This window comes from Lissotriton helveticus, chromosome 6 (genome assembly GCF_964261635.1).
Source record: "Lissotriton helveticus chromosome 6, aLisHel1.1, whole genome shotgun sequence".
Classification (NCBI taxonomy): Eukaryota; Metazoa; Chordata; class Amphibia; order Caudata; family Salamandridae; genus Lissotriton; species Lissotriton helveticus.
Genome location: NC_136067.1, coordinates 401,263,829 through 401,280,608, shown reverse-complemented (window position 1 = coordinate 401,280,608; position 16,780 = coordinate 401,263,829).

Sequence of the window (16,780 nt, the reverse complement as noted above, 5' to 3'; positions counted from 1 at the left end):
GCCAAGATAGGGGAATGACTAAATCTAGTACTAAACTGACACCCCAAAACCCATGCAAATAGGCACTATGAGGGGACCTGTCTCAAGGGAAGAAAAATTAAAAGGAAAGAAGTTGAATCAATATAGCTATTGTAGAAAAACAGGGCATTTCATTGAAGATTGTGCTACATGGCCAACCAAACCTAAGACAAATAAATCTACATATACTACAGTATCAGTAGCAGTAACTGACTTGTTGGAAAACAGGCCAACTCTGTAGGAGATGTGGTCGGCCTGACGGATTTGTTCTTAAGTTTGACTTCAAATACGCCTTTATGTTCCACTTGCCATCACCTAAGCATCTCAGTAACTGTACGCTCTGTATCTCAACACTCTTGGGTATTGGGTAGTGGAGGCTCTGACTGTTTCTGGAGTTACAGGAAAATTAATAGACACTCACTTTTTACATGCCCTAGGCATACAAACCCTACAAAAGGATCAATCTGAATTAGACTGGTCCGTATTTGGGAAGGAATTAACCTCAGGACTAATTCAATCTAACACAGAACTGTTAATTATGATCTATGATAACTCCCACACTGAACAAATCCAGTTTGATACAATTGAAGCGCCTGAGTCCATTTTATCTTAGGACTTCCAAAGCTCATGAAACATAACCCCCAGATTGATTGGGAAAAAATAACTTTTATATATTTCGCTCTAACTCGTGATAAACGCTGCTATTTATGACCTGTTAAGGGTCACATTTTCCCAAGACACTTCAATAGCATTTTAGCCTTAGAAGGTCTACCAGAAGTCCACACAGATTTGGCAGACATATTTGATAAACAAAAAGGAAAACTATCACTTTTGACAATATTTGGACAAATATCTAGTTAATGGTTTTATTCCGCAGTCTAAGTCACCAATGTCTTCCCCACTGTTCTTTGTATTCCCAAAGAAGAAAGGGAGGCTCATACTAGTATAGGTTATTGTGCCTTGAATAAGATCACTGTTAAATCAGGTCCCCCAGCCACTGATTCTCAGTCTATTGGATCAGGCGAAAGACACATGTATCTATAATAAATTGTATCTGAGAGGGGCATATCACCTGTTGCAAGTCCACTAAGTTGACAAATGGAAAACAGCTTCCTGAGCAAAGTGCAGGCTGTTCTAATACCAAGTCATGCCTTTGGGGCTCTGTAGCATCCCAGCAGCTTTTAACTTTTCATAGACGAAGTATTGAGGGGCTTTATTGATGTTTGCTGCATGCTGTACATTGATGACATCCTTATTTACTCAAGATCTATGTCAGAATATGTTCTGCCTTTAAGACTTCAAGTAGAAAGAGAGGCCCAAGAACAATGGATACAAGAATATCCTAGCTTGTCATATTGTGGTGGACTTTTGTTCTTAGAACAACAAATGTTTGTACCAAATCAGAAATTGCAAAGGTTAGGTATAAAATATTGTCATGATACCATGTTAGCAGCATATCCTGTTGTTAGGAAATCTCTCCTACTTGTACTGAAGCATTTTTGGTGGCTATCCATGTCTGATGATATCCATAGCTATGCTGAAACGGGCGCTGTATGCGCTAAAAGTAAATCACCCCATTCACTCCACATAGGATTATTACATCTACCTCCGGTGCCACCTATACCTTGGCATACGGTCTCAATGGGCTTCATAGTGAAAGTACCCCAAACAAATACTGGGTTCACCACAGTGTTAACTGTTGTTGACCGTTTTTCTAAAATGATGCACTTAATACCATTAAAGAACCTTCCAATAGCCCCGGAACTGGCTTCAGTTTTTATGACCAATGTTATGCAGCTACACGGTTTATTCTGTCCTCTAATTTGCTTACCAAAGAACTCAGGGGCATATTATCAAGGACCGGTGTTAACTTTATCGCCATTTTATCGGCAGGAAACTGCCGATAAAATGGCGGTAATGGGCTTGATAATACGCCCTTGTTAATTCACTAATGTGAACATCAGAACATGGGCTTCTATGGGAATTAACAATGGCGTATTATCAAGCCCATTATCGCCATTTTATGGGCAGTTTCCTGCCGATAGAGCGGCGATAATTTTAACACTGGTCCTCGATAATATGCCCCACAATTTGTTTCACAGTTTTGCACCTACCTGTGTAGTTCATTCGATATGGATGTGTGTTTATCCTCTAGTTACCATGCTCAAACAGATGGCCTAACATAAAGAAGTAATCAAACTATGGAGCACTATTTACGTTGTCTCCTACTTGGTTATGAGGAAGATTGGTCTACCCTACAATGAACAATAAAATGTGCATACAATAATTCTGACCAAACTTCATTGGTCCTGTCTACATTGTAATGTGTTCAAGGCTATGATCCAAAATCTGTCCCTTGGGAAGAAGTATCAAATGCAAAGGTTCTGACTGTTTAAGAAACCCACACTCATTTGCGAACCTTACTGGACAAGGTCTGTTTTCATTCGACTAATGCCAAAGATACACAAAAGATAGTTACTGATCGTCATCATAAAAAAGCATCAGAATCCTCCATTGTTGATAAGGTATGGCTCTCAACTGGGAACTTGGTACTGAGAGGGAAAAATAAACTCCTGCCTGTTTCATAGACCCCTTCACTGTAAATGTAATATTCAACCTGGTAGCTGTGAAACTTAAATATCCATCCAGTATTCCATGTATCCCTTCTCAAACCATATCACCCCAACACCAGGTCAACTTCTCCAATGCCCCTTATTGAGATAGATGGGCAGAAGGAATATGAAGTACATGCAATACTTGATTCAAAATGAATTACTGATAAACTGTTCCTTTTAATTGATTGGAGGGGGAATGGGCCTGAGGCGACATCCTGGGAGCCACTAATCAATGTGCAAAATGCCCCTAATTTTTATCCTCCTTTCATTCTCACTTCTCAGTCAACCCACAACCAAAACCATCTGTTCTAGGACGAGGATATAAAAAGCTGGCTCTGTATATACAATACCAAAGAAAGTATAGTGTGCACAGAGTCCAGTCCCTAGAGGCTTTACAAAGGCTCAAGTAGACAATACTAATGCTCTCTTTTGTGGTAGTCTGGGTGAGCAGTTAGGCTTATCAGAGGGCAGTGTATTTTTACAAATAATTGGTCTCTGATTTCATCATTGAGTGTGTGTATCATTTATTGCCTGTGTGTGTACAATGAATTTTAACACTGCCCTCTGATAAGCCAAACTGTGTTATCTACCTATTAGCAGAATCTCTTTGATTAACCCCTTTAGGAAAAAGCAGAGTGTTCAATTGTTAGAGACCTAGGAACTGAGGAGAGCACTACAAATCGAAATTACTCCTTTTCTGTTCTAAAAGATTTGACAACTATTTCAAGGAAAAGCTTAGGACAACATCTTGATGAGCCGCTATTTCTTGGTTACCATCAATCTCCCTTGTGGATGTAAGCAGTCATGAGTAGAAAGGTAGGCTATATGCAGTTGGTCCATTTTGCAAAGCTGCAGGGATTGCTTCCAGGGTAAGAACTACATTGTTCAAACTAGACTCTAGCTCCTCTCTAACCAATAGGGTAAGAATTCCCAGTGGAAACACTACTCAGTTTGTGCAGCAGTACCTGTCTTTCATACAGCAAGCAATCCCACAATGCCCCTCACTCCAGAAATCCAAAATTCTAAATCCCTTCTCCACTTTTCAGGAGCTTTGAGGCCAAGATAATTAGGAGTCCCTCCTCTGTCGTCTTTCCTAAGACGGTCAGGTCTTTCCCACTGAGTTTGGCACCTGCCTGTCTGGAAGGAGAAAAGAAGGGGCCTGTCTATGTGTCATCTGACATCTGCTTGTGACAAGGGGTGTCCCTTAAATTAAATGTAGTTCCTGGGCACAGTCAAAATGGTTTTCCTGCTACAGGAACAAAAAGACCTTCCCACACCTAAGACTTTGTCTCTGTCCTGGGAACGTTTTTCACACTTCATGCAAGTTAGTTCACCATTTGGTTGACAGTTGAAGCTCATGTAAATTAGCCCTCAGTTTTAGGCAGGGAGGGTAACTTTCTAAAAGTTATTTTCCTTAATTGTAATAAAAAATCTGACTTCACTATTGAGTTGGGCTTTTAATAAATATTTGAAAGGGTTGTTGAATATTTTCTCTAGCTGGTCCCTACCCTTAGACATCATAATTACAATTGCTTTTGGGTGTTAGCCACTGTAAGGACATTTTAACATTACATTTCTACATGACCTGACTTTGGAATACTATGCACTCTGCCATGTCAGCTACAAGGCCTATATAAAGCTGTGATACATTGATATGTAAAAGAAAGGCTTTGGCCTGAAAAAAGTGTTTATTTTGACAGATCGAATTGGAGTTTTTATACTGTTGCATTCAGGTTTCAATGGAAGGCCTGAAGTTTGCACTGTAGTGGATGGCACAATAGGTAATGCAGTCCACTAGTGGCATTCAACTTCCAGGCTCTGAGTACACTTTGTACCATCTATACAAGAGACTTATAGGCAAGTTAAACATAGCAATCAGGAGTTTGATCATGTTCTACCATGCTTAAAGGGGGAGCACAAGCACTTTAAAACTGATTAGCATGTTTAAAGTACACAGAGTTTTAAAGCCAGCAAAATAGATCGGTCAAAAATCTAAGGGCGCATCAGACAAATGACAGTCATTTCCTACATTACTCAAAATGATTTATGCATACACATAGGTCAAGTGCAAACTGGAAGTCAGATTTATCAACAAGGTTACCAAAACTGACACAAACTGTTGATTTGTTTTTTGCTTTCAAATGCAAAACATTCTTCGCCCTGGAAAATTGCCTTGAAGTAAAGCAAAGTAGCGTGTTGCACTTCTTTGCATTACCTTTGCATCAAGAGTGCCTTTCCTGGGTGGTACATGGGTGTTCCCGTGCTACTACCCTTAGTTTTTTATGCACAGCTGTAGCTAGAGTTTGTAAATAATTTGTAGAAAATAATGCCACCTCTATGCAGGAATTAACTTGGAGAAATGTTTTCATTTCTGCTATTTTTCAAACCTTGCATAAGTGCTGCACTATACAGCATAGTAGAAACATATGGTATCCCAACTGGTATTATTCGAAGGCAATTAGTGACGATATGAGTACAACATTATCCACAAGGAAGCAAGGAGACTCTATATGATTATAGCATGTGCTCAAGGCATCATTTAAATAAGCATTTTGGGACAAAGGCAAAGAAAAGGCAATTAGCAGTTGTGACAGCACTGCAATATACAAATAATATAATTGAAAAAAAAAAAAATTGCACGTGGTGGTCAAGTTGTGTGGGTGAAAACCAAGGTAGCGACGCAGGTGACAATGTGAACGGCGTGGGTGGCGCAAAGTGACTGGTGCAAAAATATACAGTGAATCATTTGGCACAGAGTGGTTCCAGGTAACTTCAGGAGATTGTATCTACTTCGGTTCAATGTAGTGTTCGTGAACCACTTTGTGTATCGCGCCTATGATCGCGCTGGATGGTCGACGGCATTTCGATCCACATAAATCAGGATCTTCATCAGGACTGGATTGGGTCGAAGGCAGTGATGTACAAGGGGGCAAAGGAAAGGGGTGCGCCAGGGAGGCAGGGGAGCAGCGGAAGCATGGTGTGGGCAGGGGTGTTAAACTGGCGGCATGCATCCAGGAGAGAGGCAAGGAGAGGTGGCCTACAGCAGGGTGGTGGCCCGCAAACACGGGGTACAGTCAATGTGCCCTCGTATAGGCAAGGTGGAGGCTCGGGCCTTCAGGGTGGCAATTGGCGTGGCTGGGGCAGGCAAGGGAGTACTGGAGCCCGTAGGTCCTCAATGGGGCATTACAGGGAGGCTCCGGAACACCGGAGCTGGATTTCTCGGCAGGAGAAAAGACAGCGTCTCCTTCAGTGCGTCAAAAGGGAGGGGCGGCGTCCGTGGGCTCTCCGCATCAGCTGGGCTCTCGGGCAAGTAGATAGCCGCTCTGCTCCAAACCACCGTGTGTTTGCTTAAGGCAACGTTGGTATATTTATACCTGAAAGGTGCCGGGTTTGACGTAAGGTTGGACATAAGACGTCAATAAAGATGTCACTAAGAACTGGCCGTTCTTACAGTGCTCACAGGAGTTCTAGGACAAATCAAAACAAAAGCCATGGGGAATTCTCAGGTTGCTGGAGGTTAGGTTTGTTTAGAGAACTCGTTGTACTCTCTAGGAGGCCGGGGAAGTAGCCTTGCTTAATTTGGACAGCATGGACTATGACTAAATATGGATATGATTCTTATGCCTTTATAAGGATATTATCTATTATAACCACATAAGGGCATTAATCAGGAATATCGAATTAGGGTCCTAGATAGAATTACAACACCCACTCCACGATCTAATGTCCCTCATTACTTAAAACTAAGCAATAGTAAACATATAATGGTGCATGTGTTTTCCAACCCACCCCAAAATACATAATTCGCATTTGAAATGGTATATGGTAAATACACGAAAATGAGTATTGGTACTGTACGCTTTTCAAGCAGTGGTATCATTCAGTTAAAACATGCATATATATATCAGCTGAATGAATTGCGAAAATTTACACATGAAATGGTTCTTAATACAAAAAAGAAGGTTGAGACCATTCCATCACATAATAATACAAATTCTGTACATGTGCTAGAGGCTGAGATAAAATATTGTCTCTAGAGTCCCTAAAATAGAAGCTCTGTTCTCTAAGAATAGTTCTACTATAAGCAGAGTACATGTGCCTGAAAAAGGTAAATATTTTGGAAGTGGAAAAAAAATAATTTCGCTTTCAGGGGAAAAAAAATAGTTCCAAATGTTTTCAGTAGCTTTTGTTTATCAAAGCTGAAGGCCGAATTCAGAGTTCAGGGAACGCTGTGTGCTCGTTGCTTTAAAGTTATTCTTTCTGTTCAGGGGAGAACATCATTTCAGACAGACTCGCAAAAAATTGGTCTACGACATCAAGTGAAAGTTCGACCAAGTTTGAAAATGCTGCAACAGTGCAGTCGTGAGAATGATTGCTATCATCGATGTCAGTATCAGCAATGCTCACTGAAGGTTGTACCTGGGTGATGCTGCTCTCATCTCGTACTCCACTACCACATACTCGTAGTGGTGAAATCTCAACGAATGCCGTCATCAGAATAGGTAGCCGCTGGGGACAACACGATGCATGAGTCGTTACCGGACCTAGCAAGGTATCTGTATCAATTGGTACTGCTGATGGTAGTGCAAGACAGATGTCCAACACGCATTCTTCTCCGCATAGCATACATCGAAGCACAGGTTAGATGCAATTTTGCCAGATAGGTCTGAATGAAAGAAACCAGGTCATATTCAGATCTCTTAGCCGGGCTAATCCGAGGACTTTAGTTATGCGGTCCTGATAGCGTATAGCTAGGATCGAAGTAGAGGTAGGCCGCCAAAGACAGAATGGACAAAATTGGGAAAAATGCCCAGAACTGTTTCAAAGGGTGCTAACAGTCCCGAAAAAATTGTCTTAAAGACATGTGCGATGCCACTGATATCTGACATATTTAGGATTTGGCTTAGTATTTCTACGAAATGTGCGGGGCAATTTGTTGATAAAAGGGTATGTATCTCTGCCGTTGTCCTCGCAACTTGCAGATCATACGTTTCCTTGGACGAGGTCAAAGGCACAGTCGTCTGTAAAAGAATAGACTTCATTCTGCTTAAAAGTACCAATTCGAATAGAAGAGATATTCAAACGAGGGCATATTGCCGCCTCCATCTGTTTGGATACAATACTTGCATACAGCAATTGACCATGGAACTCACGCTTGCGAGATAGGCTTTTCCTGGCACCATGCCACAACAGCTGTGGTCATTTATTAGAATATAACTCCCGTTAGAAAGTTGTCTAAAGAATGGCTTTATCTGTGTTGCAGGAGTGCCGTGCAGGTGACATGAAAGGTTATTTGAAGACCCTTCGCAGGCTCCATGCAGGTTAATGCCTTGAGACAGGAGTGTACCGCTTAGTGATCTTTTACAATTTTTACCACTAAGAAATACATCCTTTTTCTTTTCACTGTAACATTTGTGTGTATAAGGTAATTTCCATGTTGACTTGATGTACCCTTTACCCAACCTTTCATACTGGCCCGCTGGTATATATTCTTGGCAGTATTTAAATTGGAAAGTTGTTATCGGAATAGTGATTATTCCGTGTATTATCCATTCAATGACAGGTCTTTCTGACATTGTCACTGGTAATCTCTCAAGTTTTTCAATGCTCAGAATCGTATAGTCTGCTCCCTTTTGTGCCAAACTGATTTGTTTATCAGTAAGGTTAAAGATAGAAAATAATGACGTTACGTTGATTAAACGCCATGGCACGTAGCCTGAACGCAGATTTTGCAACGTCCAGCCAAGCTGTACAATAGAACGTATTTGGGACTGACCACGTTGTAACATTAGTAAGTCTTGCTCTATTATATCAATAGCAGATGATACAATACTGTCCAGTGAATATATTCTGGAGGACAGAGTCGTTAACCCATTGTCCACAACAGAAAGTGATTTTTCCAAATGAATACAATCAATTTCTGCTGTTTCAATTTGCATTACTTTCCAAGCTTCGTTGTACGCAGCGTATATACGGGCCGCTATGAAACGTTTGTGACGCTGTTTGCGTGGTCCCAGAATGAAATCACGCAAGTCAGCACCGTCTTTAAGTAAAGTCAAGTGTTGCTTAATTTCAGCCAGTGTGGATTTCTGTAGCCATTCGAGGCAGAGTTTCCCTACACTGTATGTTGTAACTATCCCTGGATGTTGTCTCTGGGAGTATCTTGGGTCTGGCCTGTTCAGTTTTAACCCCTGTAATTTGTTCAGGAATCTATCTTGACAGTTATTTGTGTCTGTGGGCCAGATCAACCATTTTTTCCAATCAGGATGTGTTCTGTTTTGGTATAAAATATGGGATACGTCTATTTCCATATCAGTAGTGCTATTACTATCAGGTATGGGCTTTGGAATAGACGGTTTGTTTAAGTCTTTAATTTTGGCTAGGCCAAGACAGGTTGTCTGTTGAATGGTGTCATTCAAGAATATTATTTGTTCTGGGATCATGCAGGCTCTAAATAATGCTTCTAGGCCTTGTACCTGCCATTCTTTTGTACCCCAGATGGTTTTTGTTTCAATGTTGTTCTTCCAGAAATCAAAACCGAATGTAATCATTTTTTCATAAAATGTTTCAGAATAAATCAATTTAGTATTTGTCAACATCGTTTTCATTCCTGTCTTATTTAACATTCTGAAATAAAACGTTTCTGCATCACTGTGGTTAAAACCTGAGAAGTATGGGAATTTCTCATAAAATGATTTCGAGCTGCCTTTAGGCGGTGTTGCACAATGTTCCCATTGGTTATAATTAAAAACATTTCTAGGTTGAGCCGATTTATGCAAATAGTGATGGCCAAAGTGATTATAAATAACAGTACATTTCTTCATAATTTGATGAACCCTGTAAGTAATCATGTTCTGTAAATTTTGCTGACATTACTAAATCTGACATCATATTATTTATATTTTCAAAGTCCCAATCATCAGAGAAAGTACTTGGTGTTACAAAGTCACTTAATGAAACCTTGAACTGATGCGGATATTTCAAGAGCTCAATCGGGCCAAAAATGTCAATCACAGTTTGGTCCCATGCTACCCCACCGGGTATTGGATTGGCTGTGACGTTCACTGATGATAGTTCTCTTTTCTCGATGTGAGATGACTTGTGTGGCTTTGGGACTAAGTTGATGTTCTGACTTGCTGTGTCCATTGTACTGTATTTTCCTTCAATGAATTTTCCCAAACAAAGAACCATGATGAGCCAAAGCAGGAGGAAAAGTACACCTAACACAATCCAAAATTCAATCCATGGAGAAATCAGATAGGTTTCTTTGAGTTGATGAAAGAGTTCTGTTACTTTATCTTTGAATGTTTTTGTTGCTGGCGTTTCTTCATGTTCACTTGGATCATCAGAATAGTCATCGAAATTGATGAAGTAGCCAGATGCAGTTCTGTCAATTGTTGGAATTGCTTCAGGATTTTCATTTGCTTTTGGATTTTTCTTTGTTTCACTAGCATAGTCTGAGGCTACATCGTTGTAGACTGGTGTTTCTTGACGAACTGTTGCAATTTGGGTTTCAAGAGGCACAAGTTCCATGGCATTGTTGCATAGTCCTTTTTATTCACTGCAGGTTTATCGAACGTGATTAGTCTCTCAGTTTGAACCTCTTGTATTGTAGCAAATTTGGGTGTTCTGCTATTTCTTGGGAGTCCACTGGGCCTACTACTTATTATTGGCCACATGATTGTGGTTTTACCAGGTCGATGGATACAACTCGGTTCTCCTTTTTACCAGCAAGGGGCGGTAGTACAAGTGATCTTGTTCCGCTGACAGCTAAGACAGGTACTGCTTTTCTGTAAGAAGGCCCAGAAGTCTGAGTATCAAGGTCCTGAATATGCATTCTAGTACCGAACAATAGTTAGTACGGACTGAGACCTTTTAGAGAATTTCTTGGCAGATTATTAAGATTACGTTGGACACTTGTTAAATGTTGGACCCACCCATCACCCGAACCTAATACCCTCGCCATTATAGATTGCTTTATGTCCCGTTTTTTTCTTTCCATTACCGCATTTCCCTCAGGATGGAATGGACAAGAGTACCCCAATGCAATGCCCATGCTGCTCATGGCCTCCTTATAAGCTCGAGAGCTAAAAGCAGGACCCTGGTCAGAATGTAGCATGCCAATTGCATATGTGCCGATAAAGACTCGCAAATCTTTTATAACAGTTCTGGCGTCAGCTGAGCGCTGGTGTCTACATTTTAAGTGAATATAGTCATGAACATAAATGGGATGCATTTCTCCTATTGGATTTCTGCATATTGATAGCCTTATGATTTCTAAAAGAAGGGTCCTGGCAATACTCCGGTCGGTTCGCCACTGCGATCTCTGTTGCAGTTTGGACAGCCCATTGCAAATTTGTAGTTTTGCAGGCTCATCCCCGGCCACCAGTATTCTGATTGTAATTCTTTCAGAGATTCCTTGATCTCTTGGTGCATTAGACCCTCTCCCATATGTGCTTCTTGAATCAAGAAGACTCTCCTGTTCGTGTTTGGAATTACTCTATCCCCCACTCTAGGGATTCGAGCAAAAGGAACGGAGTTTGCATCGATTATGTATGTATAATTGAGTGGATAGTTCACAGGTAATGCTGCACAGTCGCCTTGCAAAGACGTTTTTACCGCCAGCATTGTTTCCCCGTCGTATTTTTCTGAACGCTTTTTTGGGGCTACGGAAGCCGGTTGAGCTGATTCCACTGTGGCTCTGTGAGCCAATGAATTCCCTGCAACGTGAACGCCATCACGTTGATGACTCAGTGTATGTATCACGTGAGTCTTTCATAGTTCTTTCTGCAAAAGAACTACCTGTTCCCAAAGCTTTTTATGCTTTATTGTGGCACCTGTGTCATCTTTGTAATCATTTTGAACCTTGTTCTGCAAGTTATTATTGTAAGACTTGACGCAGTAATGCGAATCGCACACTATTAGTGTGGGGAATTCGCAATCGGCATTTTCAAGCGCCATCTTTAAAGATCTTATTTCAGCTCGCTGAGTTGAACAGTTTCTGAGTGATTCAGTTTTGGTAATTAACGGTCTGAATTTACCCAAGCGCCAGCGACCTTTCACAATCGCGCACGCTGCGTTGTAGGATTTTTTCTCTACATCGTAGTGTTGTGCAAATCTGTCCATGTAGATTACACATGTGTATTGTTCGAGAGACAGAATTTCGATTGGCAGAGGATATTCTTCTTCATATTCTAGATTTTCTAGTTTTTTCATTTTCGGGTCAAAATAGTACTTCACGTCTTCTGCAGCAAGAGAATTTTCCCATTGTATCCATTTTGGATCTAATGCCACAGCAATCAAATTGCGTGGGCTTGTTAATGCCTCAAGGGCTGATTTTGCTGTTAAAACAGTTATCCTTCTGCCTTGGGCTTGGGCTCTTTCTTTTGCTACAGCAGTTTGAACCGCTATTAGAATTTTTTCAGTACAACTGAATTTCATCTCAGCTTGTGTGTACAAGTGTGATTTGTAAGGTACCGTTTCTCCCTCATTAGAGGTTAGGTACGTGAATCCGCATCTTCCTGGGATGACTCGGATTACAAGGTTGCGTATGTTTTCGCGAGTTTGCAGTTTTGTTTTGGCTAACATGTCTGTTTGTAATGATCTTAAAATTTCTGTATGATTTTGAGTCCAATTGATTGGTTTGAAATCAGGTTTTATTAATTCATAGAGAGGTTTAACCCTCTCCGCATAATTTAGAATGTATGTTCTTCCGAAATTCAGGAAACCTAGTATTGATTGTAAGTTCTTCAGCGTTTTAGGTGCTTGGAGTACAGCGCACTTCTCTAAGAAGTTGTCTGCTAGGCTTTTGCCTTCATTTGATAATTCATAACCTAAAAATAGGACAGTAAGATGGGCAATTCTTGACTTCTTAAAGTTGAATTTGTAACCCTCAGCTGCGAACCCAAGTATTATGATGTTCACTCTTCTCAAGAGAGTATCCAGGTCATCATCTGTTAGATAGATGTCATCGACATACGATAATGCTTCATCATCATATATTTGTAGTAACTCTGTTACCCTTGCTGAGAATAATCCTGGGCTATTCTTGAATCCCTGTGGGAGTCGACAGAAGTGTTTTTTGTGACCCCATTATTGAGAACGTGGTCAAATACCTGCTCTCAGGTGCAATGTTTTGACAAAAGAATCCATTAGAGATGTCTAATGTCGTTTTGTATTTTTTGCGCACAATGTTATTCATTAGTGCTGCACTGTGTCAGTTTTGTACTGCAAATGTTTTGCAACATGAGTTAAGGTGTCTGTAGTCCAAAACTAGACGATATGAATCGTCTGGCTTGGAGACAGGAAACAAAGGATTGTTCATTTGTGAGGTGCATGTTTCAATCACTCCCTGGTATTCAAGTTGATCTAAGATCTCCCTGACTTGCTTTTTAGCTTCTTGTTTAATTGGGTACTGCCTTTGTGCAGTGGGTTGACATTTTAACTGGATTTTGTGATGAGGAGAGTCCTCATCCGATCCTATATGCTTTTTATATAATGCAGGAGCTTGGGCAACTGCCCATTTTCTTGCATATAAGGATGTTTTATTAATTGAAATATGATTTGAGAAGGCAGGCATAATCATTTCTTCGCCATGAGGGCACTCCCTGACAAACTCTGGTGGCCAGTCTTTTTCAGCTAAAAGGATGTCATAGCCCTTTGAAAGGTTATCCCAAAAGAGACCCCTTACTTTCCTGGTCTTGTCTCCCTCTATACGCAATGTTATTTCGTATATTTTATGAGGTTTGCTGACCCTGGTGTCTGCAGTTTCCACCTGAATGTATTCATTCGTGTCCACTGTCTCCAGAAGATTCATCAAGATCTTGCGAGCTATGGTCTTTTCTGCTGCGCTGTCTAGCATTGTCTGGGTCCACTCTCCATTTTTCAGTTGTGTCCTCAGTATCCCCGGCATGTTTAATTATTTTAATACTGGCTACCTTCTTTCTTGGAAATTGTAACTTTTTACTTTGTTGAGCAGGTTCCTTGTCTTTGGACTTGACGTGCTCTTCCTTGTGTTCTGACCGTCCTCTTCTTTCCGATTTCTGTGAGGAAGTCTGAAAAGATCGAGAGGGACGTGTATCAATATTTTGATATCTATCAGGTTTTCTTAATTTATCCCTATCTCTAAGGTTGTATCTATTCTCAGAGGGCTCCCTTTGGGGAGACTTGTCACCTCATTCTGGAGATCTATCTCTTCGTTGAGGAGACCTTCCTCTGGACTGGAATCATTTTTCTTTGGGAGCGGATTGTTTATATCCATCCCAGCTCTTTTTTGGAGTGTTTAGATTATTTTTAATAAAGGTTTTTTCAGGATTTTCCGTTAGTTGGGGTTTTACTGGTTTCCCACCTAAACTATCTCTTCCTAGTTCTTCATAGGATTTTTCCATGATTCTGGCATGTTCAAAAGATTGTTCTGCTATATCTGTTTCTTTTAATTTCTGGAGGTGAGTTGTATCCTCCATTGCCAATTGAACTAATTCTCTATATGCCTGTGTTAATTCTTTTATTTTAAATAAAAGTTCTTCACTTGACATTTTTCCAATGTCGGGATTTGGTGTGTAGCTGGCTAGAACCTGCCACGTTGCTCCTGGTCTACCTAGTGGACCGAGCCTGGTGATCTGATTTTTATGTTTTAGGGCGCCTTTAACCCAGAGCAGGTGCTCTTGGTAATTTAATGGGATTTCAATCTCCTCGAAAGGAGTGTATTCATCCGGAGGTTCCTCTATTTGATAATAGTGGAATTCTTTTGTTACAGCGTTTGCTGCTTGAAAATGTATCCATGAATAGAATACCTCTGTCTGCCGATATTCATTGGCCTCTACCACGAATATGACTGTACCACCTCGTGATGTCAGTCTGTTTTCTATACGTTTAATAGTTATAGTTTTCCTTATGTTGACCGGAACGAAAATAGCATCCGGGTCATTTTCTTGGATGTATGACATTACAACGCATGCTTTTACATCGCATGCTTTTACAACGCTGTTTTTACCATTACAACGCATAGTGCTTTTAGGCGCTGGATAGTGAATTGTTTAATCTACTATTCCAACTCCAGTCCCCACGGATAGTAGGGAAGGTGTTGGATAGTACATTAAACACATTCCCTATCCTAGAGTGCCCCCCAGCGCAATTCGTTGTAATTGTTTGCGTTGTAAAAGTTGCGTCGTAAAGGCACTGCATGGTAAAAGTTGCGTTGTAAAGGATGTTTCCCCATTTTCTTGGAGACTTGTGTCATCCGCTAGGAGTCGAGCTGCTATTCTAGCTGTCTCCCTTTCGTCTTCACTTTCCGTCATTTTTACTAACAGAAAGCTTTTTGTTGCAGATCAAGTTTCAAGGGAAACAAAGATTAGGTGCACAATATTTTGGAACACTGTATCCTTCAACGTTGACTAAACCAAAAACTATACATAGGAATCTCTTCCTACTAAGTTCCGGCAGATTTTAACCTTTTACCCACTCCAGACGTCTTTTGGAGTATTTACGGGAAAAAGGGTTCTGTGTGAAAAAGCACGACTGAGTTACTCTTGTGTCTTGCGTTAGATTATTGCCTTACCAAACGTTGGGCGCCATGCAGTGTAGTTCCTATATTCCCAATAGGCTCTGCGCATTGGAATAATATAAACGCAGTGTAGACGTAGGACTGAGGTCGACTAGGTTTGTACTGACTATATTAGACTTAATTAGTTTTGCCAGCTAGCTCAGAGGTCACTAAAAACTTTCTCGAATAAACAAGGAGGAGTTTAACTTCCCTGGATAGACAAGAAGGGATTAGCTTCTGACAACCATAAAACATGACAACTTTGATCCCTCACAATAAGAGTGTATCTCTAGAGTCGTGTGAAAACAATAGACAGCTATTTAACTCAGTCAATCTTGCATACTTAGTTTCACCAGAGTGCAGAGAATAGAGAGACGGGCGTTTTCAATAAAAGGTGTTATTTATTGAGCAGTCTTCTTTCTCATGCAAGAGAGATGAATTGCCACAATTGCAATACTTAGCATAAAGTAAAGTGCGTACAGTAAAAGGAGTATTATAAAATAATACTGTAAAAGCATTGATATGGTTTCTTAGCCATATGATACTTTAAAATAGATAAAATATATACATACAAATATACATTGACTAACGTACTCAACTGGTGCTTCTAAATACGCCTACCCCGGTGTACCTGACCTAAGCCTAATACGTGAGAAGGAGTAAGTAAGTAGCAGTTTAAGTTAAGTTGGTTTTGCCAAGAATCTGAGTCAAGAATTCTCTTTAAGGGTTTAGTCAGCTCCGTACCTGGGTAATAGAAAGCAGGAGGTCTGGTATCTCTTTCTCAGGACTCGATATCCCAGCAACCCGCATGGGAGGCTGAGAACACCGGAGCTGGATTTCTCGGCAGGAGAAAAGACAGCGTCTCTCTCAGTGCGTCAAAAGGGAGGGGCGGCGTCCGTGGGCTCTCCGCATCAGCTGGCCTCTCGGGCAAGTACATAGCCGCTCTGCTCCAAACCACCGTGTGTTTGCTTAAGGCAACGTTGGTATATTTATACCTGAAAGGTGCCGGGTTTGACGTAAGGTTGGACATAAGACGTCAATAAAGATGTCACTAAGAACTGGTCGTTCTTACAGTGCTCACAGGAGTTCTAGGACAAATCAAAACAAAAGCCATGGGGAATTCCCAGGTTGCTGGAGGTTTGGTTTGTTTAGAGAACTCGTTGTACTCTCTAGGAACCTGGGCAAGTAGCCTTGCTTAATTTGGACAGCATGGGCTATGACTAAATATGGATATGATTCTTATGCCTTTATAAGGATATTAACTATTATAACCACGTAAGGGCATAAATCAGGAATATCGAATTAGGGTCCTAGATAGAATTACAACAATGCAAGGTATGCTTTCTAGAATAATAAGGTCTAAAGGCTTTCTAAGTGAACTTGACAGTTTAAAGTCACATGTCTCCACCTTCAGTAAGATACATTCATACACCAGCATATGATGATTTGCATATTACCTGCACATACCATTTCAACTCAGTTTCTGTCAAACAAAAGTAGTCAAACACCCACATGTTTATATCGGCAGCAAGGGAGTGGTTTGCAGGCATTAGGAACTGGAAAGTGGCTATTGTCTTAGAAAAATCTCCATCCCGAGGACAAGCTG